The 25,251-nt window shown below is 43.3% G+C and overlaps 1 pseudogene across 1 annotated transcript; it reads left to right on the top strand.

Annotated features, from left to right (window-relative positions):
* Positions 1-10,925: 10,925 nt before the first annotated feature.
* LOC311226986 (creatine kinase, testis isozyme-like) lies at positions 10,926-21,990 on the top strand (annotated as a pseudogene). The gene is made up of 6 exons: positions 10,926-11,101; positions 11,555-11,712; positions 12,767-12,866; positions 14,192-14,338; positions 16,194-16,554; positions 21,779-21,990. The product of its transcript is annotated as a creatine kinase, testis isozyme-like (transcript).
* Positions 21,991-25,251: the final 3,261 nt, after the last annotated feature.

The following is a 25,251-nucleotide window of genomic DNA, read 5'->3' as shown; positions in this document are numbered from 1 at the left end:
TAAACCAGTGGTTCTCAACCAGGAGTCTGTGGATTAATGCATTTAATCTAATATAATCTTGTGTATTTTGCTTTTAAAGCTGCAGAAGGAGAGATCAAATATGCTGTATGGAAGCTACTAGGGGTAACTATGTGTTTTATATGAACCACCCTCCTGTTGACCAAAGCGTTTCAACCATTCTGTCTGTTATATGGATATGGGTATAATTAATGTAGGTATGACTACAGTGTTAGACAATCGCAGGCAGTGGATACGTATGGATTGAGTTAAGTATAGACAACAGAGTTCATATGTTATGGAACCCTGAAGAAGTCCTGTTTGTTTTGAAACGTTAGTGATTATTTTGCACCCTAATAAATATTTTTCTAAAGATCCATGTGCTCATCACATATAGTTATAAGGACTATATGGTCCTTATCGGAGTAACACTGGTCCTCATCTGAACCGGTTTAGAGCATGAACTCTAAAGTATGATATAGGTTGAGAATAGGTAACAGAATTCAGAGTTCTAGTAGGTACAGTGGTGGGTCATTGGCAAACTTAATTACCATGTTGGAGCTATGCGTGGTGTTATGGAAATGTTTATTTCAACCTTTTACATAATTTGTACAGCTTACTGGACCTATTTATACTCTAGACAGCATGTTTATAGCTCTGTTAAATACATATTCTGTGTACAGCCTTGACTAGTTAACTAGTATACAGTTTCTCAGACACTAGGGCGACAGTCTTAAGTGTTCTTAAAACAACGACCAAGGCCCAGGACAGTTTGTCTTAGATATGTCATATTTTCAGAATGTCATCTTGTCCTTTTTCTTTGTTGTCTTTTGTTTCATATCAATCTTGTGTCGGATACGACAAAACCCCTAAACCCATCTTTGTTTTCATTTGTCATTCCAAACTGGTGTATTTAATTGTAAGTCTGACCAGAGCTCTTTCTCACTTTCTGGTCAGTCACTTGTCTCTGATTGTAAACAGAGGATACTATCTGTGATACAGATATCCTGCAGCGGGAAATCAAATCATATATGGGATTTTTTTTTAAATTATTATTCTTGAACCAGAATAAGTGGAATACTTCCTCCTCATAGGCGGCGGGTATATAAGGCCAGGCTAGGCTATGCCTACCCAAAATATGCTGGGAAATTTGAAATGTATATATAATATGTGCGCAGGCTGCTGGCTATTGTGTGTGTCTTGTGCTGCAGCCCGCTGGCCGAGGTGTCAACGACGAAGGTGTCAATCGGTGGCAGCGTTTAACATTCCAGGTACAGGCAGTAACCAATCACGCATAGGCTCAGGTTAAATAATGTACCAATCACATCATTCACATGATCATCCTGATCCCGCAGGCCGAGTAAAGCAAACATCTGCATTCCGAATTTCAGCCCGCCGATCGCTTTGTAGCAAACACCAGCGCACTATTTTGAGTCAAATTTCAAAAAGCTGATGGATATACGGTATTTTTCCAAGGCATATAAACAAAGTAATTTAGAAGCTGCACCGGGCTGGCCTAGGGCATAACATACAGTTATCCTATAACCATAGTTATAGGAGTATAGCTCTGCACTCTAGTGGAACCCTATCCCTTATCAATCTAATACTGAATAATTTTCTTCACATGTACACACCCATCCGCCTGGCCACACCCACATCCGCTCCTCTACATAAGCGGGGTCGTGGCCATACTAACAGCTCCTTCCCAAGTCTTTCACCACCGAAGGCGAAGACCACGGGGTCCTCAGTGAGTCAGTGCAGAGTGCTCGCTATACTCATATAACTATGGTTATAGGATAACCGTATGTTATATAGCGTATAGCTTATGCTCTGCACTCTAGTGGAACACAGGAGCAGAGCGGAAGCTTGACAAATGTACCAGCTGAGGCCCCCCACAACCATCAGAACCGGGGAGGACTCGAGCCCCCGTACCCCCCTAGAGTGGGACGGGAGGGAATCTGATCCGACTGTGCGAAGAGGGTTTAGCAACTCAACGCACAGGGTGAGCAGATCGTGGGACTTACCTTCACACAGAAGGACCCGCGACTACTCAGGCGCGCATCCCATATGCCACTAGGGAACAAATAAAAATAAATAAAAAAAAAACGGTTACAGCCACTAACATCACAGGGTCAAAGGTCAAGAACCCAACCCTGTAGCAAGGCCATAGCGCGGAGGAGGACCCAGCACCAGGAACAGCCTGAGGGTCAGGACCCCCCGAAAAGGGGGCCTGGTAAGCCCAACGATGCCGTAGCATCGAGACCCCACCAGACGGTCACTAGTGACACCACCCCCCACATCGCCAGCGTATCGGACATGGCCCAATCCAAGAGCAGGCCCTTCCCCCCCTACAGCACGCGGCCCTGAAGCACTACAGAGGCTACACCCCCTGTGGGGCCAGTCGGCGCACCGGGGAGACAACCCCCAAAGAGGTTGATCCCTCAATCCTGGCAACAGGTCAAGAGCGTAACTCGACCTGTGCCCGGAGCACTGCGGACTAGACAGGCGCCTAAGGGGTCTACTGTGAACAGCACCCTGGCGGAAGGGGCGTTCGGTATGCTGTGCACCATGTCGCAGCCTCCACAAAATCCGACCCCCTAGAGAGGTCGAGGTAGAGAAGGCTAACACGATTGGCAGACGTCATGAAAAGTGCGGGGGCACACTCGCAGGCAGTGATTCCCTTAACCCCCCCCAAGAAAAAAACTCAGAAACACAATTGCGCGTATACACCGGCTATACAGGCAGTACAAGTGTTACAGTTTTCAAGAAGGGGTTAACCCAGGCCAACAGGTCGACGAGAACGAGTCCGGACCTGGGCCCGGCGGACCGGGACGTACACAGGGATGCCAGAGGGGTACAATAGAACCACCCAAGCAGGGGAAGGGAGGGGCGAAAAAGAATGGAGAAGGACCAGGCCCCTTAGCACAGCGCAAGGTACAACACAATATGGACCAAGCAACTGCGAAGGATAACTCGTAGTGATGTAACCACGACACACACCTCCATAACATCAAACCTCGCGACACCCGGGCCAACCCGGCATTTTCCCCCCGAAAAAGCACAAAGTCCTTCAGGGTACCAGAACAGCAGATCTGCGCCCCGGCGGACAACGGGTTAACTGACCTGGTCCGGCGCGACCAGAACCAGTCCTGTGTCCTAATCACGCCACCATCCCCAGTCCTAAGAGGGGTAGGTACACGTGTCGATGAAAACAAACAAGCAGCGCATGATAGCAGTTTACCTAGCATGCTACATGAAAAGCGTATATCCACTAGGATAAGCTCAACCATTGCACACCAGCCACAGACGATAAACTTGTTTGTGAAAACGGGTTTTTATACAAGGCTTTAGGCTCATGTGCGAACACGTCACCCGTGTTTATATACTTCACCAAGTAAAGAGAAAACACAGACGTTTAAAGAGAGGGTCAAAGACCTCGGTAAAAGCAGGGCCGCCTCAGGGGGTGTGCGAGCAGTGCGGTCGCACAGGGCCTCGCGGGAAGGGGGGCCTCGCAAAAAGAATAATAAAAAAAATTAAAAAAAAATATTGTTTATTTATTTTTTATTTTATTTTATTTTTTATTTATTTTTTTATTTATTTTTTAATTTTTTGCGAGGCCCCCCTTCCCGCGAGGCCCTTTTTCATCACAGACCTAAAATCTCGTTTTGCTTATATGCTTATATATTTCACATTAGACACGTTTGTAGAATGTGTCTGACTTGTTCCTGCCTCTGCGGCTCTGCAGACTGCAGTGTTCCGGTTTCTGCGGCTTTGCTGCTCTACAGATTTTAGGATAGTGTTTCCGGGCTCTTCTCCCGTCCGCCGTAATACACCAAATAGAAGAAGAAGAAGAAGAAGAAGAAGACACACGAGGTAGAGGGATGATCTAATTCAGCGCTATTCAGAGGAGCGAGTGGATGTCTTTTCAAAAGCAGCATGGATCAGAAGAAATTACACCGTGGGCCAAGAAAGTCTCCTTCCAACTTTACCATTGGCATTGATACTGCGTTATGGTGAGTTCATGCAACCTATTATTATATTCCCGCCGTGGATCTCTCTCTCTCTCTCTCTCTCTCTCTCTGGAGCCAAACTGGTCGACTAGCTGTAGCCTATTGTAGTATGGAGTTAGTAGCTAACGGTGTGTGGCCTGGTGTCAGCGCCTGTATTGCTTTTCTCATGTTGTAGTTTCAGTGGTAGTGCGTTAGCTAATGGTTAGCGATAGCCGGGTTGAGCTAACTGGCTAACTGATAGCATCAAAGTAACGTGCGCAGCCAGCAGCTAACGTCGTAGCTAGCTGCCGGCTAGCTGCCGGCTGCGCACGTTACTTTGATGCTATCAGTTAGCCTAGGCTAGAGTTAGCTGTTAGCTTGTGCTACGAGTCGACCATTGACATTAGCCGTGAGAATAGCAGGGGGTTCTGGCTTATTTTGTCCCGCCAGCGAGAGGCCTTTCGTCAACGTGGAGACCTGTGTTGCGGCCTTTCGCCCTGCGTTCCTTGGTGCAGGTAAGATTAATGAAAATGTCATGACATTACCCCACTCTTCCTTCCTTCCCCTCCCGAATGTTTTGTTAATAACGATGTTTTTTTCCAGGCAAAACATATGCTACTTCACAACATTTGGAGATACGACATGTGCTGTGTGTGAATGTCTTGGTCGTTTGTGTAGCTTGGGTAGCGTTGGGCCGTTGGCCAAAGCTGTGTGTGGCCTGGTGTCACAGTACCTGGCTAGCCTATTTAGCTGATGTCGGCCATTGGCTCCTTGCTGCTTTGGTTTCTCTGGTATAGACCCTCTTCTCTTTGGATTTAAGTGTTGATCTTTGTCCTTTTGGATCTCTCATACATGCTCTCTCTCTAACACACATGACAAACACACATGCTCTCTCTCTCTCTCTCTCTCTCTCTCTCTCTCTCTCTCTCATACATGCTCTCTCTCTAACTCACATGCTCTCTCTCTCTCTCTTTCTAACACACACAGTCTGCCTATGGCGGCCTTTCTCGATGGCTAGGCTGTGCTCGCTGAGTCTGTACATAGTCAAGGATCTTCAGTCACAGTGCTCAGGTATTCTGCCACTGTGTACTCTCTGTTTAGGGCCAAATAGCATTTCAATTTCTTTCCAATGTGTCTCTCTCTCTCTCTCTCTCTCTCTTTGGATTTAAGTGTTGATCTTTGTCCTTTTGGATCTCTCATACATGCTCTCTCTCTAACACACACACACACACATGACAAACACACACATGCTCTCTCTCTCTTTTTCTAACACACACAGTCTGCCTATGGCGGCCTTTCTCGATGGCTAGGCTGTGCTCGCTGAGTCTGTACATAGTCAAGGATCTTCAGTCACAGTGCTCAGGTATTCTGCCACTGTGTACTCTCTGTTTAGGGCCAAATAGCATTTCAATTTATTTCCAATGTGTCTCTCTCTCTCTCTCTCTTTGGATTTAAGTGTTGATCTTTGTCCTTTTGGATCTCTCATACATGCTCTCTCTCTAACACACACACACATGACAAACACACATGCTCTCTCTCTCTCTCTCTCTCTTTCTAACACACACAGTCTGCCTATGGCGGCCGCTAGGCAGACTGTGTGTGTTAGAAAGAGAGAGAGAGAGAGAGAGCATGTGTGTTTGTCATGTGTTCTGGCAACAGTTCTGGCTCTGCTAGTTTATTTTCTATCTTTTGGCGCTTTTTTGGTGGACAAACCACCGCACATGTGCACGTGACTCATGACTGGAGTCTAGTTCTGCTAGCACACATAGCCTACTGTGTACAGACGGTTTCAAACTGTATTTTAAATTAGAAAGCAAACAAAATAAATGGACAAGAGAAAAATAAATCTCAATTTGGTCAGTAGTGTCATTTGGACAAGCAAAGCCATTACTTTAAGTTGCAGGCAAGAAAGACAAGTCTGTCCACTGTCTCTGGTTTTAAAACTGCCCTGTTGCAGGTCACAATTTTTTTTTTATATTTAAATATATTTTTAATATTTTTAATATTTAAATATATTTTAATATATTTCGTTTTTTTTTTTATTTCGATATTCGATATCGATTATTAAAATATATCGCGATATTTATCGTTATCGTTATATCGCCCAGCCCTACTATCATGTCATCAGGAACAGGTGCTGGCAGTGGCTGCGGCAACGCCACGCCATTAGCGGCTGCGGCGGCCGCCATGAGCTCGGGGAACAAGGCAAGCAACTCCCCTTCCGTACCTCCCTCCACGTCACTCGCGTCCCTCACATACGGGAGGCTGCCATGGGCGCCACCATCCGATGCGGCAGATAGCTGGGCATCTTGTCTCAGGGTCGGAGGTTCTAACCCAACCCTGGAGTACAAGGGACCCCAAGGAGATGCAACACTCCCTGCCACTCCCCGAGGGGGAGAGTGATACGTCTCTACTGGGGCTTCGAACAAGAGAGCTCTCGCCCCCTCCATATAATCCTCAGTCTCCATCGGAAATGGAGACGAGGCAAGAGAACTCCAGCACAACATCAAAGCCTGGCCGTTCGCCCCTGTTGCTCGCCGCCTTACGACGAGAGCGAGCTGAGGTGAAGAGTCTGCATCGCAAATCCCCTGCCACCAGAGGAGCTGTCGGCCTTTCGGCCGACTGTCCACTGGCGGGGGAACCAGGGCCGGAACCAGGCCATCTCACGGGAGATGGAGGCTCAATGGCCCCTCGGAGAGGCAAACTCACCACCGGACGCCGCCCGGGCGTATCTGACTGCCACGACCCCGGAGCCAGAGACGCCCCACGACGCACGGAGGATGCGGCAATGGTGAAACGCTGGTGAAGGGTAATGTTGTGAGCGTCCAAACCCTCCGAAGGTGCAAACATTATGTCTTAGGTTTTCTCGAAAAATTGCGAGAGAGAGAAAAATAAGATACAATGTCCACGTAGCTCCTTTCCAACAACTATTTCGGCACTAAACTCAAAGTGGTGTATACAGTCACTTATACGGTGGTGAAAATAGGGAAGGAACTGTTAGTATGGCCACGACCCCGCTTATGTAGAGGAGCGGATGTGGGTGTGGCCAGGCGGATGGGTGTGTACATGTGAAGAAAATTATTCAGTATTAGATTGATAAGGGATAGGGTTCCACTAGAATGTGAACTTTCCTATAAGGGAGAAAAACATTCTGGACCAGGTCTACAGCAACGTGAGGGGAGCCTACAAGGCTGTGCCCAGACCACACTTTGGACTATCTGATCACATCTCAGCCTTTCTCTATCCAGCGTACAGACAACACCTCAAGCAAGCCCCACCAGTAAATAAAACTGTCAAAGTGTGGAATGAAGAAACCGAACTGGTGCTTCAGGACTGCTTTGGGAGCACAGACTGGGACATGTTTAAAACTGCTGCTCAGAGGGATGACTCTACTGTGGATTTAGAGGAATACGCTTCTAGTGTAACTGGCTACATCAGCACATGTGTGGAAAACATTGTGCCCACAAAACAATGCAAGACATACCCAAACCAAAAACCCTGGATTAACTGTGATGTTCGGTCCAAACTACATGCCCGCTCCACTGCATTTGTCTCGGGCAACGCTGAGGACTACAAGAAGGCCAGATACGACCTGCGTAGATCCATCAGCGAGGCCAAGGGACAATACAGACAAAAGCTGGAGGGATTCTACACCACCAATGATTCCCGCCGCATGTGGCAAGGCCTGCAGCACATTACAGACTACAAGCAGGGGAGCAAAGGGGTCACAAACAGCCAACCCTCACTGCCAGATGAGCTGAATGAGTTCTACGCCCGCTTCGAGGTCCCCAACACCAACCAAGTGAGAGGGGTTCTGACCACGGAGCGCACGCAGGACCCATCACTCACCGTGACAACGGCAGAGGTACGTGCGGTTCTGAGGAGAACAGACCCACGGAAGGCAGCCGGCCCAGACAACATCCCCGGCCGTGCCCTCGGGGTCTGTTCATCAGAACTGGCTGACGTACTTGCTGACATTTACAATCTGTCACTAGCACAAGCTGTTGTGCCCACCTGCTTCAAGACCACCACCATCGTGCCCCTGCCAAAGAAAAACACTGTAACCTGTCTGAATGACTATCGTCCCATTGCACTCACCCCAATAGTGATGAAGTGTTTTGAGAGGATAGTCACACATCAAGAAGACCATCCCAGACACACTGGACCCTCTGCAGTTTGCCTACCGTCAGAACCGGTCCACTGAGGATGCAGTCAACACCGTCATCCACACAACCCTCACCCACTTAGAGGGCAAGGACACATATGCCAGGCTATTCTTCATTGACTATAGCTCTGCATTTAACACAGTCATCCCACACAAACTCTCAGCTAAACTCCTCACTGTGGGTCTAACACCGGCTCTTTGTGACTGGGTGCTGAACTTTCTTACAAATAGGCCCCAGTCAGTCAGAGTCGGCAACCGGACATCAGACACAAAGATTTTAAGCACAGGGACCCCCCAGGGCTGCGTGCTGAGCCCCCTACTGTACACCCTCTTCACACACGACTGTGTGGCCTCCCAGAACAACACCAGTATCATCAAATTCGCAGATGATACTACAGTCATTGGACTGATCACTGGGGGAGCTGAGGAGGTATACAGAAGGGAGGTGGTGGAACTGGTGGCCTGGTGTCAGGACAATAATCTCTCCTTGAACGCAGATAAGACCAAGGAGATGATTGTTGACCCACAAAGGAGGAGTGTACAGCAGATACCTCTGTACATAGGTGAGACGGAGGTGGATAGGGTTAAAACATTTAAATTCCTCGGTATCCACATCAGCGAGGACCTCACCTGGGCTCACAACACCCAACAGATCATTAAAAAATCCCACCAACGACTGTACTTCCTAAGAAGGCTGAGAAAATTTGGTATGCCACCTAAGATTCTCAGCAACTTCTATAGAAGTACAGTTGATGGGTGCTCCAGTAGCACACCATGTTACCGCGCTGCGTCGCGGGACTCCGTGCTGCGTCACGGATCTGGTTGACTCCGAGTTCGATTCCCGGACTCGCCGTCATTTGCCGAATGTCTCCCCCTGCTCTCTCTCCCGTTTCACCCTACAACTGTCGGTCATGCTTGACCAGAAAAGCGATAAACGCTAAAAAAAAAAAGAAGTACAGTTGAGAGTGTCCTTACCAGTTCAATCACAGTCTGGTATGGAAACTGCACTGCTAAGGACAGGAAGGCACTCCAGCGAGTGATTAAAACTGCTCAGTACATCTCTGGAGCAGCCTTCCCCTCACTGCATGACATTTACTCTACCAGGGCCACCAGGAGAGCACACAACATCATTAAGGACAGTGCACACCCCAAACACAGACTCTTCAACCTCCTGCCATCAGGCAGGCGATATAGGAGTCTGAAAGCCAGAACCACGAGACTCACAAACAGTTTCTACCCACAGGCCATCAGACTCTTGAATGCCTAGCCCCCCCCCCCCCTCCACACACACCTTCTACTATGAACTATGAATCACTAAAGACACTTTTAACTGCTGCTATGACCCACTGTCACCTCCATGGAACGTGCAATTGTAACTCACTGTGCCTTGTTGTATTGTATATATATATTGTATCTATTTTTATTATATCTTATTTTCTAGCACTCACTTGTATTTAAATATGTTTAAGTTAAGTACTGTGTGATTTTTTTTGTGAAGGGTGGACTAGCAAAGTAAGATTTTCATTGTATGGCAAACTGTCGTTTTAACTGTGCATATGACAATAAACAATCTTGAATCTTGAGCGTAAGCTGTTGCGTTATCTTGGCAAACAAGGGCTTGCTCTAAGAGGACATGATGAGAGTCCGAGTTCATCAAATCGTGGACACTTTTTAGAGCTACTGTATGTACATTGTTTTCAAAGCATGATGAGATCTAAATTACGAAAAACTTTCCCTTCATTGCTGTCAGCACTGCAACTTGTGATTCTAGTTGTGAACGGTCTTTCTCAGCAATGAGGCACATCACATCCAAAACTGGCTAAGAACAACAATGCGCCAGGAGAGTCTGCTTCACATTGAAAGTGATCTCACAGACAAAGTTAAAGCAGAAAAGATCATTGATGCCAAGACGAAAGGTCACATTTTGCTGCATTAAGGTAAGACGATGGCTAATCTATTATTGGATGCCTTCATTTGAACACTTAATTTGCACTATTAAATGAGTGGGGCTTGCCTCGCATAGCATAGTCACGTGGGTGTGTGTATTGACAAAAAAGGAAAGAATGTGCACGCTCTGCGCGATATAGCCTACCCTAATGTCCGGTTCACGTGCCGCCTATGTTCCTCCTGTTAAAATGCTAGGTCTGTGTTGAAACCGTCAGGGACGGTGTAGGGATGTTCCACACAGGGACCCATCAGACTGAGAAATTCAAAGCCTAACCTGCCTGGTAATAGGATAAGCCAGCAGGTTTTAACAATTGTGTGTATTGAGCCGTACTGTATTGTACCCATTCAAATTTTCATTAATTCATTAATTTAGCTCAATACACACAATTGTTAAGGGGATGCATGGATGGGGGGAACTGTACATTGGAGGTGGTGGGGGGGGGTTGGGTGGGGGGTAACTGTACATTGGATTATCGACTAAACCTTACATGGTCCCAAGATCGCGTTTAATAGCAAGAGTAGGCGTCCGGTAAAACTGCTTTAATGTGTTCCAGCGAGGGATTTGTCTTTGCACTGTGACCTTGGATAGGATATAAAAATCTAGGCGGAACTTTAAAAAAAGATTTAATCAGTTATTATCAAACCACTATACAATATCTGCATTTAAATGACATGCGCACCAATAAGGACCTTCAGGTATCTTCTATCTATTTCTATCTTCTGAGGAGAATTGAGATTAATCTGATGGTGCCTCTCTACACATAACAAGGCAGGCAGCTTCTCCCCTTACCCCGTAGAATGTCTTTCTGTTGTTTAGTTCTGTAACTATGGCCAAAGTGACAATCAAGAGGCTGTCAGCTGAGGAAGAGTACCCAGATCTGAGTCAGCACGACAGCCACATGGCCAAGGTCTTGACCCTGGACCTGTACAAGGAGCTGAGAGAGCATGCCAACCCCGAATGGCTTCACCATAGACGATGTCATTCAGACGGGGGTTGATAATCGTGGTACTGTGCTATAGACCACGCTGAGCCTGACTCTCATACAACACGTTTGAACAGTTTAGTGAGGTTGTTTGTTTTAGGGATGCACCGGTACCAATAGCAGATATTCTATATTCTAAACTAGAATACCTGTATTGGAGAATTTTACACGATACTAAATCAACAAGAAACATGACTAACGTGCCAAAAATCAAACAGCGACTTGATTTGCTGAATTTTTTGACACGTTAACACTCTCTAATAGAGAACATTTTATTATATAAAATGTTTTGTCCAACGACCCCAAAATGACAGTCCAAGTCTATACTGTTCATTAAAAGTAAGGGATCGGATCAGTATTCTGTATCGGCCGATGCCAAAATTCCAGGGGAAAGTTGTATCGGTGAATCCCAAGTTTGTTTAGTCTATGATGACCTACCCCAGTGCCTCCTTATCTTACCCTCTTATGCTTAGGCTTGTGTCCATTCTATGTGGGAATCGGATGTCTGGCTGGAGACGAGGAGACATATGAGGTCTTCAAAGATCTGCTGGACCCCGTGATCCAGGACATACACGGTGGATACAAACCCTCAGACAAGCACAAGACCGACCTGGACCCAGCCCACCTGAAAGTACTGGAGGACTCTTGAATTGGATTGGAGTATTTCCACATAGTTTAATGCCAGTGGTGGAAGGTAAGCAAGTATCTTTACTCAAAGTACAATTAAAGTACTTTACACAAGTATTTTCATTTTAGGGAACTTAGCACTTTTACTCCACAGTATTTATCTGAACCCATGAGTTACTAGTTAGTTACTTTGAAGAAACATATTTTGCATAGAAAAGATTGATGAAGATAATGTTCTTAAAACTTTGAAGCATGTCAACTTCAAGAGGATGTAATCACTGATCTATCCACACACAAGCACACATGAGCACACACACGACACGCACGCTGTGCACGCTCACACACTAGCAGCCACTTTAACATGAGCAGACACACACTCATGCCGCACACGCCCACACTTATGGCCAAAAAGGAAAGGTCACTTTAAATTAGTATAACAACAGTAACAGTGTATTGCACTACCTAAGCTACCTAGCATGTCCTATATGCCCTGTAAATAACTATGTACAGATACCGAGATGTCCCACCATGCTACCTGTTACCTGTTACCTGTTTATTGCACAATGTTGTTTTTTATTGGATTCTATTACATGTTGTACCACTGTATTGCACATCGCTGCGGGCAAGACCACCCGCATTTCATTGTATACTTGTATGCCGTGACAAATAAAACTCTTGACATGACTTGATCAGAGCCAGCATAACCGGACCACATACCACTTTAACATAACCTTTAATCAGAGCCTGCATAACTGGACCACATACCACTTTAACATAACCTTTAGAGGTCAATTGATGAAGAACTGAATGCTGCCTAGCACTGGAATACACAAACTTCATATTGAATGTGTATTTTTACTTTTTATACGTACATTCAATATCAAATACTCCATTTTTATTTAAGCCAAGATTTGAATGGAGGACTTTTATTTTTTTCCCGGGTATTTCTACTTTTACATAGATAAAGTAACTGTGTACTACCTCCACCACGGTTGAATGCAAATTTTTTTGCTCAAATGTATTTAGCGAAGACATTTTAACCGGGTCTCCTTTCCCAGGGCGGCGACGACCTTGACCCCAACTACGTCCTGAGCTCCTTCGTGCGAACAGACTGCAGCCGCGGAGAGCGATGCACCGTCGAGAAGCTCTCCATCGAAGGTAGAGCACCTGCGTTGAATTTGAGAGAAGAGATTAATGAACGAATGGCTGCATTTCTAGTGCACCTTTCTAGTACTAGTACGACACAAAGCATTTTGGAATGACTTGGTACATTTGATTTTGATTTGATTGAAGTTTATTTCAAATATGCAACAACAACAAACAAACATCAAGTACAGATATAGCCTTAAGCTGTTCAAATAATAAATGTATATGTAATAATTTTTTTTTTGTCATTTACTTGAAAAGGAGTGGTAAGAAGCCTACACTTATTTAATCCCACCCCTTTTTACTCATCATCACATCATACTTTAGTAACTTTACTAATTCATACTTTACTAACTGCTCGTTTTATTGTCGCTTATAATGAAAAAATTCACTTATTTTTTAAAGAATTCCTTGTTAATATTTGCCAAAACTGTAGGTTACCCTGTATAGTTTCTCTAGCCCTTTTATGTACAACTACATATGCACAGTATACAACATACATACACATACATACAGCCAGTTATCAAACCCCTTCTTCATCTCTGTACCTCTGTAAAATCATTTGACTATATTTTATTTGAAACTGTTTTATGTTTTGACATTGCTTTAACTCCACAATCAGACCGTTCCATAATTTTACTCAGCAAATTGAAATACAAAGACTTTTCATGGTCGTTCGAAAAGTATGGATGGCTCCAGTTGGAAATGAACCTCAAACCCTGGAAGCGTTTAGTGCCATGCTCCGAGTGACAAGTCGAGCACTCATTGACCCACAGAGCTACACAGGACCAGATGTGTTCATCGGTTTGCCTGGCCAGAGAATCATTGGCAGTGGCTGCAGTCGCGAGGCAGGAAACGTTACACTGCTGCCAGGAGTGGAATGAAAGTGTTTGCAGAAAGCAAAAGCAGAACAGAATGTGGTGGTCTCCTCTCAGACCACAATGTTGCAATAAACAGAGGTTGATGCTAGATTGAACAAGGTCATCAGCGTTTTATTGGGGGCTGTCAGTTCTTGGCCAAGCTGCAGAGCTGCAAGTCGTCAGAATTTTAACGTTAAAAGTTGTTTACAAACCTATCCCTAACCTTAAGCCTTCCACTGTCTAAAATATAAAAAATAAATGTAAACAGTTCCTTCCAAGCTGTCCTATCTAGCATCTACCATATACCAAGTCTAGAGTCCTGATGTTAAATTATGTTGTAGAGGGTGCCCTCTAGTGGCGGTATGTAATGATGTAGGCCTATAGTATTTTGACTGTAAACTTGAAGTTGAAAAGTGTCATGTTCCTCTTGTGGAAGCTGTGGTCTTCATCAAACCTTTCCGTCTCTTTCCCCTGCAGCTCTGGACTCCCTCAAAGGAGACCTGAAAGGCACTTATTGCGCTCTGAAGAACATGCTGAGCAGGAACTGTACATCGATCACTTCCACTTCGTGTTGCTGCTGTCCGCTGGAATGGCTCGTGACTGGCCTGATGCCAGGGGGGAATGGTGAGGTCCTTCATACATTTCTAGTTGCAGATCTTCATCTTGTCATGATGGGTATAAGCTCTGGGTTCACAACAAGTGTCATGATTCTCTCTCAATCCCCATCCCTCCCTCCCTCCCTCCCTCCCTCCCTCCCTCCCTCCCTCCCTCCCTCCCTCCCTCCAAATATTCGATTCAAATGTATTGTCATCATACAGCACAAGTACAGTACAACGAAAACAAGTTTGGCATCCAAACAGAGTGCAAATGTAACAGTAAAGTAATAGTAATATACAGGTGATTAAACTGGGTATAACATATATAAACGAGTACTACTGAGGGTGGTACTAATCAGATATGTACTGTACAGAGTTGTAGTATTACTATGTACAATGATTATGTGCAGGTATGTACAGACAGGTGTGGATAGACGGATATATATATGGTGAGAATAAATATATATATATATATTATTAAGGCTGTCAAATATATCGCGTTAATATCGCGTTAACTCCCGATTCTATTAATGCCACACATTTTTTTAACTCAAGATTAACTAAAAAAAAAAAAAAAAAAAAAAAATGTTTTTACTAGACTTCACTCAGGTGTATTATTGATGCTCTCATTGATACTATGTTTGTTTCTGAAGTGTGTGTGTGTGTGTGTGTGTGTGTGTGTGTGTGTGTGTGTGTGTGTGTGTGTGTGTGTGTGTGTGTGTGTGTGTGTGTGTGTGTGTGTGTGTGTGTGTGTGTGTGTGTGAGATATAGAGAGAGAGGGGGGTGAGAGAGATGAGGAAGGGGCAAAAGAGAAAAAGAGCTGGGAGAGTGTGTGTGTGAGGGAGAGAGGGGGGTGTGTGATTAATCAGCCCTTGTGTGTGTAAATGTAACAAGTTCCTAACGTTTTCTTTCCCCTATTATTTCATGCACACTTTATTCATTGTTTTAAATTATTATTTTCTTTTAAGTTATTTTGTGCATCACTCTGTTTTGAATTTGATGCAAATTTGCAATGCATGAGAGTCATCCTTTTGTGTTAAATGGCTGCACAAAGCAAGCATTTGTTGACTCGCATGTTGATAAGTGTATTAAAACTTGGAACTTGAAAAAGATCTGTTTAAAGGGGAACTATTTTACTATTTCTTTCACTATTTGGGCACTTTTACACAATTCCTGTGAGTCTATGGAACACCTCTGTAATATATATATTTTTTTTATTCATTGTTTTGTATTTCTAATCAAGTCCTCAAAAACAGCATTTTTCTACCTCAAGATCTTAAGCCGTTTTGAGCCTGGGCTCCAACCACTGTGTGCAGCTCATCTTGTATCTCAACATTAACATGCAGCGGTGTCTCTCTGACATCACAAATCATCACATTTTCAAATGACTCAGTTCAGTGAGGGTGAATATTGTGAGAGGAGAATTGGAAGAATGCGCCAATATGAGAATTTTGAGACATAGATCATATTAATATAAGTTCACATAGCTAGGAAACAATGCTAAACACTCAAAAAGGCCATTTATAAGATAGTTCCCCTTTAAGGTAAATTTTCTTTTTTTAAATAAAAATGCGATTAATTTGCGATTAATCGCGAGTTAACTATGGACAATCATGCGATTAATCGAGTTAAATATTTTAATCGTTTGACAGCACTAATATATATATATATATATATATATATATATATATATATATATATATATATATATATATATATATATATATATATACGGGTATATACAGCATTATTGTACAGAGTTATATGCAGGTGTATAAGTAAGCATATAGAAGGATTATATGCAGGTATATAATAGAAATACAGATATATAAAACCAGATATATAAGTATATATGCTGTAAATATAAATCTTTTATATTTAAGGGCCAACAACAACAGGACATTCCTGGTCTTGATGAACGAGGAGGACCACCTGCGTGTGCTCTCCCAGGAGAAAGGTGGCAACATGAAGGAGGTCTTCAACCGCAAGTCAAGTCAAGAGTTTTAATTGTCACGGCATACAGGTATACAATGAAATGCGGGTGGTCTTGCCCGCAACGATGTGCAATACAGTGGTACATAACTTCCTTCATGTGGAACGAGCACCTGGGCTACGTCGTGACCTGCCCCTCCAACCTGAGCACAGCGCTGCACGCTGCAGTCCGTATCTATCTGCCCAAGATGAGCAAACATGGCAAGTTCGAGGACGTGCTCGAGAAGCTGAGGCTAAAGAAACGTGGAACCGGTATGTTCTGGTTCCCTCGTCAAGGTCCGTGATCTGGGCCGGACATCTGGCCTGTTGGTCTAATTATACGTTCAAATACAACACGAAAAGGACATTAAATGGTGCAAAAGCATACAAAGTAGATTGAAGGTGCGAACGGGAGGCGAACAGAGGCAGCTTTGCTCTCGAGTAGAAAATATTTCAACTTGAGTGCGAAATCCATGAGCGAGATGTAGCAAATTATAGGTATATCTTAAACAATGGATATTAAATACACTGCTGTGAACGCTCTGTGGCCTATAGATACTGAATAGGTTACATTTCGTAGAAGTCAACAATGCCACTGTTGAGACCAAACACACTAGCATGTCTTCACACCAGTTTAGCTAGTTAGCAATTTTGTCTTCCTATTCCCCAGGACAGTCAGTATTTGTGAACATTAGGGGTGTAAAGGTACACGTATCCGTACCGAAACGTTTCAGTGTGTAGTGTGTACCCTACCTACCGTACCGAACGGCTGTGTACCAAATGAATACAACCAAATGTTAACCACTAACGACCGGGGGCTGTTTTTTTCACAATCTAATATAATTATTATTTTCTTTTTTTCCGATTATTAATTTCAATATAGAATATTAGTTGACAGCCCTACAAGTACAATTAGTTACTGCACACTACATCACCCCTGAGTGGAACAGCCAAACTTTCCCCCACTGTACCGAAAACCCGCACCGAACCTTGACTTCAAAACAGAGGTACGTACCGTACCGTGTTTTTTGTGTACCGTTACACCCCTAGTGAACATGCACCGCTCTCTAAAGCTAGAAATCAGAGGGAGAGCCATCCAATCAGTGATGTCACAAACCTTACAAATGAGGTTTTAATTCAAGTCAAGACATAGTCATGCTAGAATAAACTTAATTTGGGTGTAAGAGCTCACACAAACATTTCATGGCCTCAAACTATCTGATAATAAGTCCCATTCCTTATCTATTGAGCAGCCCCAGATTTTACATCCCAGTGATATCACCAATTGGAGGGTTTTCTCTCTGACTTCCAGCTTTAGGAGAGAGTAGTGCATGTGTGGTATATTCTTAATGAATATCTAAGGTTATTTTACAGTACAATGAGATTGCTATCTGGAAGGAGGAAAGAAGGTCATCAATGATTCAAATGGTATTTCTCTACTGATAGAGAAAATAACTGTTTAGGCCAGGCAAAAGAAGAACTATAGTTCAAACCCATTTATTTGCCTCGGCGGCTCAGAGTGAATTAGAAAGTTGCTTTTCCCATACAAGGATTATCAGAGTTTGTCTTGTACAAAGGATCAACAAGGTTTGCATTCTCAAACCCCAACATGTACATACAACAGTCATTGTTAACATCAATGAAAATAGAGAATCTACTGTAAGCACTTTTCTCATGAGTAAGCCTGGTTTTTAAGATAAGCATCTAAATCTATATATCACAAACAGTGACTACTCCATCCAGCTTACTTACATGAAAAATCAGCAGACACATTATCTGGTGGGGCGGGAGCCGCAGAACTCTGGGGTGTCTGGGCTCTCTGAATTAACACTGTTTTGCTCTTAAATACTATAATTTCCCACCAATAGTAGCACATTTTAATAATACGTTTGGTCCAATCCGGTTGGTTTTTCTGTGGGGGCTGTCCCCAAATCGATCTCCTGTGGGTGTGGGTCTTCCTTCAGTACACACAGGGGAGGGTGCTTTTGATGACCCCCCTCCTTGGCTGCTCAGGTCTTTCTCAGTCCAGGGGGTATTCCACTTAAACATTTTACCAAGTCTCTAGTGTATTATGAATTTCTCTTGTCCAGTATTATCACAGTTTACTCTTGGCTTATATTTTGATATCAAACAGTGATAAAGAATAACTTGTTTTGTGAATTAGTTTCCATGACTATCATCCTGTGAATACATTCTGCTCTTCACAAGTCTGGGCTGGGCTGGTCTGCCCTCTGCACCCAGTGGGGGCTATCACCATATTTACATACAGTACTCAGTCACGTGTGGGGGTTGAGAATGGCTGTCTTGTAACGCCAATACTATTACCTTTGGCTGAGCCTGGCTTTTACATTATGATTCTCTAATTATTCACACATATTAGTTATGAAATCCAGTCAAGGTTACCACACATGTTCACACATAGTGACCAGGCATGCGTTGGTGATTTCAAAGCTGGTTGCACGCGTGTTATTGATGTCACGTGCACGCGCACACGGGCATGCGCATAAATGTTCCCTCGCATGCACACAGGATGTAGCCTTCAATATATAAAGAAATTATATTGTCAACAGATATGGTGGAAAAACAAACAATGTTTTAAATGTAATTGTAGTTATTTAGTTTGTATTTACTTTTCTAGTTTAAGTTAATTCAATTAAAGAAATTGTTTTACACACAAACACAAAAGCAAACTTAAAATAATCAGACAACTTGTGTTTACTTGAAAATTATTGGTGATAATTTGATTAATGGCGCTGAATCCCCTTTCACATTCTGCAGTGCTGCATGGAATGACTTTTGTGCATAAGTATTTTACTGTAGTGTAGTGGTTGGATAGGATGGACTAGACAGAGCTCCCTGCCCCCTCACCCTCGGGTTTGGTGTGAACGATGGTCTGACTCAGGCAGAGCACCGTTCACACCAAACCTGTGAATGTGATTGCCATTATGTGAAACTGTATCACTGCTTTAAAGTAGTTAGATTACTGATGAAAATGTATTGATTGTTTGTATTTATCTGCCCCAACATAAGCAGCCCCTCAAAACGAAGACCCTTCTGACCCTCAAAACAAAGACGCTTCATCTGAAGACACAGGTAGGTCCAGAGACTGTGGTAGTTTAACCAGAGAGTCAATATAATGAGATGGATCACTGTGGTAGTTTAACTAGATGGAGTCTATCAGATGGATACTGCATTTTTTTTCTCAACATGTGACCATGTTGTTTAATACCATGGGCCCGGACAGATACCAGCTCTATACGTTGTCTTTCACTCTCATTTTACTGGTCGCCACAATGCATTGTACTCTGAACTTGTACTTGTGCAATGACAATACGTTTATTCTAATTCTAATAAAACATTTGCAAATGTGATTCATTGGCCAATTAATGTCCATCCGTTCTGACTAAATCAAATATGTTAAAGGGGTTATGCACTGCTATTCCTAGCACTATTTGGGCAACTTTACACAATTCCTGTTAGTCTATTGAAGACATTTGTAATTTTTTTTTCAAAAAAATTCATTGTTTTATATTTCTAATCAAGTACTCGAAACCATCATTTTTCAGCCTCGAGAAATCAGGCTGTTATGGCCTGGCTCCGCCCATAAGCACTTTGAGTGACAGTCAGACCACAGTCTGCACTGGTAGAGGGAGGGAGGGAGGGGGGGGAAGAGAGAGAGAGTTCAGTTCAGAGTTTTTATTTGCCACATGGAATAATACAATCATAGTTTCTTCATTAAAAAATCATAAATAGTCATTCCATGGACAAAAGGAGCAGGAAGAAGAATAAATCTTATAGTTATATAGTTACCTGCCCCTTATTCCTAAACTAACATGTATTTTCTTAATGGTCGGCGTATAACCATATATTTACACAAATAATCATTTATACCATGAGAGAGAGAGAGAGAGAGAGAGAGAGAGAGAGAGAGAGAGAGAGAGAGAGAGAGAGAGAGAGAGAGAGAGAGAAGAGAGAGAGAGAGAGAGAGAGAGAGAGAGAGAGAGAGAGAGAGAGAGAGAGAGAGAGAGAGAGAGAGAGAGAGAGAGAGAGAGAGAAGCCCCTCCCTCTCTCTTCCTTTTTTTCTTTCTATCACTCTCCCGTTCGGAGGTGTGTGTGTGTCGCGCGGACCTCCGTGCAGCAGGTCCCCCCCCCCCCCCCCCCCCCAAGTGCCCCCTCTCTCTCCCTCCCTCCCTCTCTCTTCTTTTTTTTCTTTCTATCACTCTCCCGTTCGGAGGTGTGTGTGTGTCGCGCGGACCTCCGTGCAGCAGGTCCCCCCCCCCCCCCCCCCAAGTGCCCCCTCTCTCTCCCTCCCTCCCTCTCTCTTCTTTTTTTTCTTTCTATCACTCTCCCGTTCGGAGGTATGTGTGTGTCGTGCGGACCTCCTATGTCTGACTTTGATGGCTGATCAAATGTATTGATTATATATATCTATCTATCTGTCTGTCTGTCTGTATGTCTGTCTGTCTGTCTGTCTGTCTGTCTGTCTGTCTGTCTGTCTGTCTGTCTGTCTGTCTGTCTGTCTGTCTGTCTGTCTGTCTGTCAATCGATCAATCAATCAATCAATCAATCAATCAATCAATCAATCAATCACTGGCTTAAAGTAGTTTTATGGCTGAGGAAATTGATTAATTGTTTGTATCTATCTGCCCAAACAGATGATTTACTTAATCAGAGATTAACAGGAGTGCATGCTCTCATATTCTGTAACCTGAGTTACAGTAGGTAATTAAATGGCTATTAATAAGTCAGGGATTGTAAGATGTATGCATCTTAAAGTGTATACCACATCTATGTACCAAGAAATATACCAGCTCTATATGTTATCTTTCACTCTCATTTTACTGCCTGCTACAATGACAAGTCAAATTGTTGGAAATACGATTCATTGGCCATTAAATGTCCAACCTTTCAGACAAAATCAAATAATGGGTTGCATTCTACGCATGCGCTACTGTTACGCTTATGCGAGGTAGCCAGGTACACACGGCGAGTCGAGTGCAGCACGTTCTTGAGCGCATACGTGCGCACATCCGTGCATGTGCGTGCACGCGCTTCTGCTCACAAAAGCTGGTTGCCCGCCGTGCAATCCCGTCCCATGAGCAACGCATCCCTGATAGTGACTGAACTGTCCTGGGGCACAGGAAGAACATACGTGAATTCTTAAAATTTGGCAGAATTCTCTTTAAGTGTTCAGATGAACAATGTTTTCAAACCTAATGTTGGATGGGATGTTGTGTACATTCATAGTTAAGACAGTTGAGTACTTTTGGGTGATGCATCCCATTCACATTCAAAAGTTATTTGGATTGGCTTTACAACTGCAAATACATGTTTTACAGAGATGCATGGGGCTTGTAATGTTCTTCTTCTCTAGGGTTCAGTTGTAATCTCACGGACAATTTAATAAAAAAATGGAATCAACTGCATTTGGATGGGAGGTTTGGGTTGGATGGATGATTGTTAAATCATATTATACACCCTGGTCTCTTTGTCTCAGGTGGCGTGGACACTGCTGCTGTGGGTGGGGTGTTCTACCTCGCCAACGCTGACAGACTGGGCTTCTCTGAGGTGGAGCTGGTCCAGATGGTGGTGGATGGAGTCAAGCTGCTGGTGGAGATGGAGAAGAAGCTGGAGAAGGGCCAGTCCATCGATAGCTTGATGCCCGCCCAGAAGTAAACCGCCCGATGACTTCCCTCTTTCCCTCCTCCTCTGTCCTTCTGATTTTATCGTGTTTTATTGTGAAATAATAATTAAATGATGTGAAATCAAAGGATACTGTCTTTTTTACATGTATTTGTTGGGATATTACAGGGGGCCTTGATTACAATATGTCACTGTAAGATAATACTGTTAATTGTTTACAGTGATAGGCTGTCCAAACCGTAGACTGTCCAAACCGTAGACTGTACAAACCGTAGACTGTCAAAACCATAGACAAAACTATACGCTTTCAGATGAGCTTCTCTTCTGACCGTCGTATAATCAAAGTTACTGTATGATATTTAAGACCTTCAGTTCACTATTTCCCCTCATTCACAATTCAAGTGCTAATTACCTCTCCCACATTCTTATGAAGGCCACAACCACTACCCCAAGTCGAATGACCAAATTATCACGCGTGCCCCATTACTCTCAGCCAGGTGTCCTGTGTGTAGAATTCTATAGCAAAGAAGCCCTGTGAATTTTTATGCTAGTGGGTTCACTCACAGAGCAACTCAAGATTCAAGAGGTTTATTTGTCACATACATACCAGGGCATAGTGAAATGCGGGTGGCCATGCCCGCTTTGATTGTGCAATAATAATAATAATAATAATAATAATAATAATAATAATAATAACTTTATTTGTATAGCACTTTTCATACAGAGGTTGCAGTTCAAAGTGCTTCACAACAGTAAAAAATACAGGCATAAGCGAGCATAAAAAAGATAGACAGGTAGCAAGGTATGGTAAATCAGTGTTTTACATTAGGATCTAGCATCCCAATAGGCTCTCTGCTTACAGTTTTCAGTAATACAAATAATAAAAATAGTTTAAAATGATTCAGTTTAAAAATAGTCAAACATTTTTAAAATAGAACGGACATACAACAGGGTATTTAACATACAACAGCAGTGCATCAGTAAGAAGTAAAAAGTGTGACAGTAGGAGGTAGTCAGATAAAATTTGCATAGAACCGACACATGAATTTGATAGGCAGTGGATAAAAGTAGGCAGGGTAAGAATAGTGCAGGTAAGTACAATTTGTGTCAGGATATCCCTGATGTTTCATTGAAATACCTGAGCAAAGAGATAGGTTTTAAGCTGTCTTTTGAAGATGTCTAGCGAGTTGGCTTCCCTGATGTTTTTGGGGTAGTTTGTTCCACAGTTTTGGGGCATAGTTGATAAAGGCTGCATTACCGATCCTCTTTTGACTGTTTCTGGGGGTCTCTAGTAGTCCAGCAGCTGATGATCGCAGTGTTCTTGCTGGTGTGTAATTTATTCGAGTGTTGGTGATGTAGCTAGGTCCCTGTCCATTTAGAGCTTTGTATGTAAGGAGAAGGACCTGAATCAGTTCTGAATCTATGATAACCCCGAGACTAGTGACCTCAGATTTGATCCAAGGGGTTAGTCCTCCCAGGTTCTTTATTAACGTTCCTTTTTTAGTTTTGGGGCCGATAATTAGAATTTCAGTTTTGTTCTCGTTTAGTTTCAGGAAGTTCTTACTCATCCATTTATTTATTGCCAGTAAACAGTCTGTAATGGAGCTAATCGCTGTATGATTTGGTGAATGAATGAATGAATGAATGAATGAATGAATGAATGAATGAATGAATGAATGAATGAATGAATGAATGAATGAATGAATGAATGAATGAATGAATGAATGAATGAATGAATGAAAACTTTATTTAACAGATTGCAGAATGGGTACAATACAGTACGGCTCAATACATACAATTGTTAAGGGGATGCAGACCTGAGAAAGACGTTTGTCTTGTTTCCATCAGGGTCCCCCATTTTCAATTCATATAGACATTTATGACATACACAACATACATGACATTTATGGCATAGGGACATATAGGTATTTAGTACTGATACATTTGTGACATAAACGGTATTCAAATATACAGTACTGTTACCCCTAGATCCTGACAGAGTATATACATATGATGGGGAGGGGACTGTACATTAGGAGGGGGTGGGTGGGTGGGAGAGAAATATACCTACGGCGGGGAGGGAATATATACATGCAGTGGGGAGGAGACTGTCTATTAGGAGGTGGTGGGGGTTTTGGTTCAGCAGATATGTACAGTTGTGTATCATCCGCATAGCTATGGAAATCTACATTATGTTCTCTGATGATATTACCCAGCGGTAACATGTAAAGGGAGAAGAGTAAAGGACCTAAGCAACTCCATAGTTGTTGTCGTATATATCAGACATGTGCTCTCCTAGTCTAACATAGAATTTCCTCCCTCTGATGTATGTTTTGAACCAGCCTAGCACATGTTCTGAGAAACCGACAAGGTTTTCAAGACGATCGATTAGAATATCGTGATCGATTGTATCAAATGCTGTACTGAGATCTAGCAGGATAAGGATGGAGATCTTATTCTCGTCAGAGTTTAGCCTGAGGTCACTGATTATTTTGGTGAGGGCAGTTTCAGTGCTATGATATTTTCTGAATCCCGACTGAAATTCTTCAAATAATACTAAATAATAAAATAGACATAATAAACAGGTAATAAAATAGACATAAAATAGGCATGTTAAAGTCCTGAAATAATGCAATACAATGTTAGCTACGAATTAAGGCACTGGGTCCTATGTACACTACTATACAATATACAGTGTTTACTCTATATCCTTATGCTATACTTGCTATTTCTAAACTATATTATACGAGAACCAGGGCCACCTCAGGGGGTGTGCGAGCAGTGCGGTCGCACAGGGCCTCGCGGGAAGGGGGGCCTCGCAATTTTTTTTTTTTTTTTTTTTTTTTTGCGAGGCCCCCCTTCCCGCGAGGCCCTTTTTCATCACAGACCTAAAATCTAGTTTTGCTTATATGCTTATATATTTCACATTAGACACGTTTGTAGAATGTGTCTGACTTGTTCCTGGGTCTGCAGACATACTCACTATTGGAGCTCTGGGGCTCTGCAGCAGACATACTATTGGTTTCAACGAAGGGAGTGGTTACATCATGTGTACGCCGGCGTCGTCAGCTGCGTTTGACTATTTCGCGCGTGCAGCTTTGGAGGTTATGCTTAGTTATGCCAGCCAAGACGAAGAGGTCGGTCATTATCAGTCGGTCGGTCACCAAGGAACGTTGACGAAAGGCCTCTCGCTGGCGGGACAAAAAGAAGCTATTGTGGAGCCTTGTCATGGTGCAGTCGGGATATAGCCATGATGATGTCGGCTAGTAGCTAGCTTAGCTAAAGGCTAACTAGCGTTAGCTAACCTAGAGACAGCGCATGCAGCCA

Source organism: Notolepis coatsorum, assembly GCF_963971535.1.
Source record: "Notolepis coatsorum genome assembly, chromosome: 4".
NCBI classification, from domain to species: domain Eukaryota; kingdom Metazoa; phylum Chordata; class Actinopteri; order Aulopiformes; family Paralepididae; genus Notolepis; species Notolepis coatsorum.
Note: the sequence above shows the minus strand (reverse complement) of the source record. Positions and strands in the feature narration are given on the sequence as shown.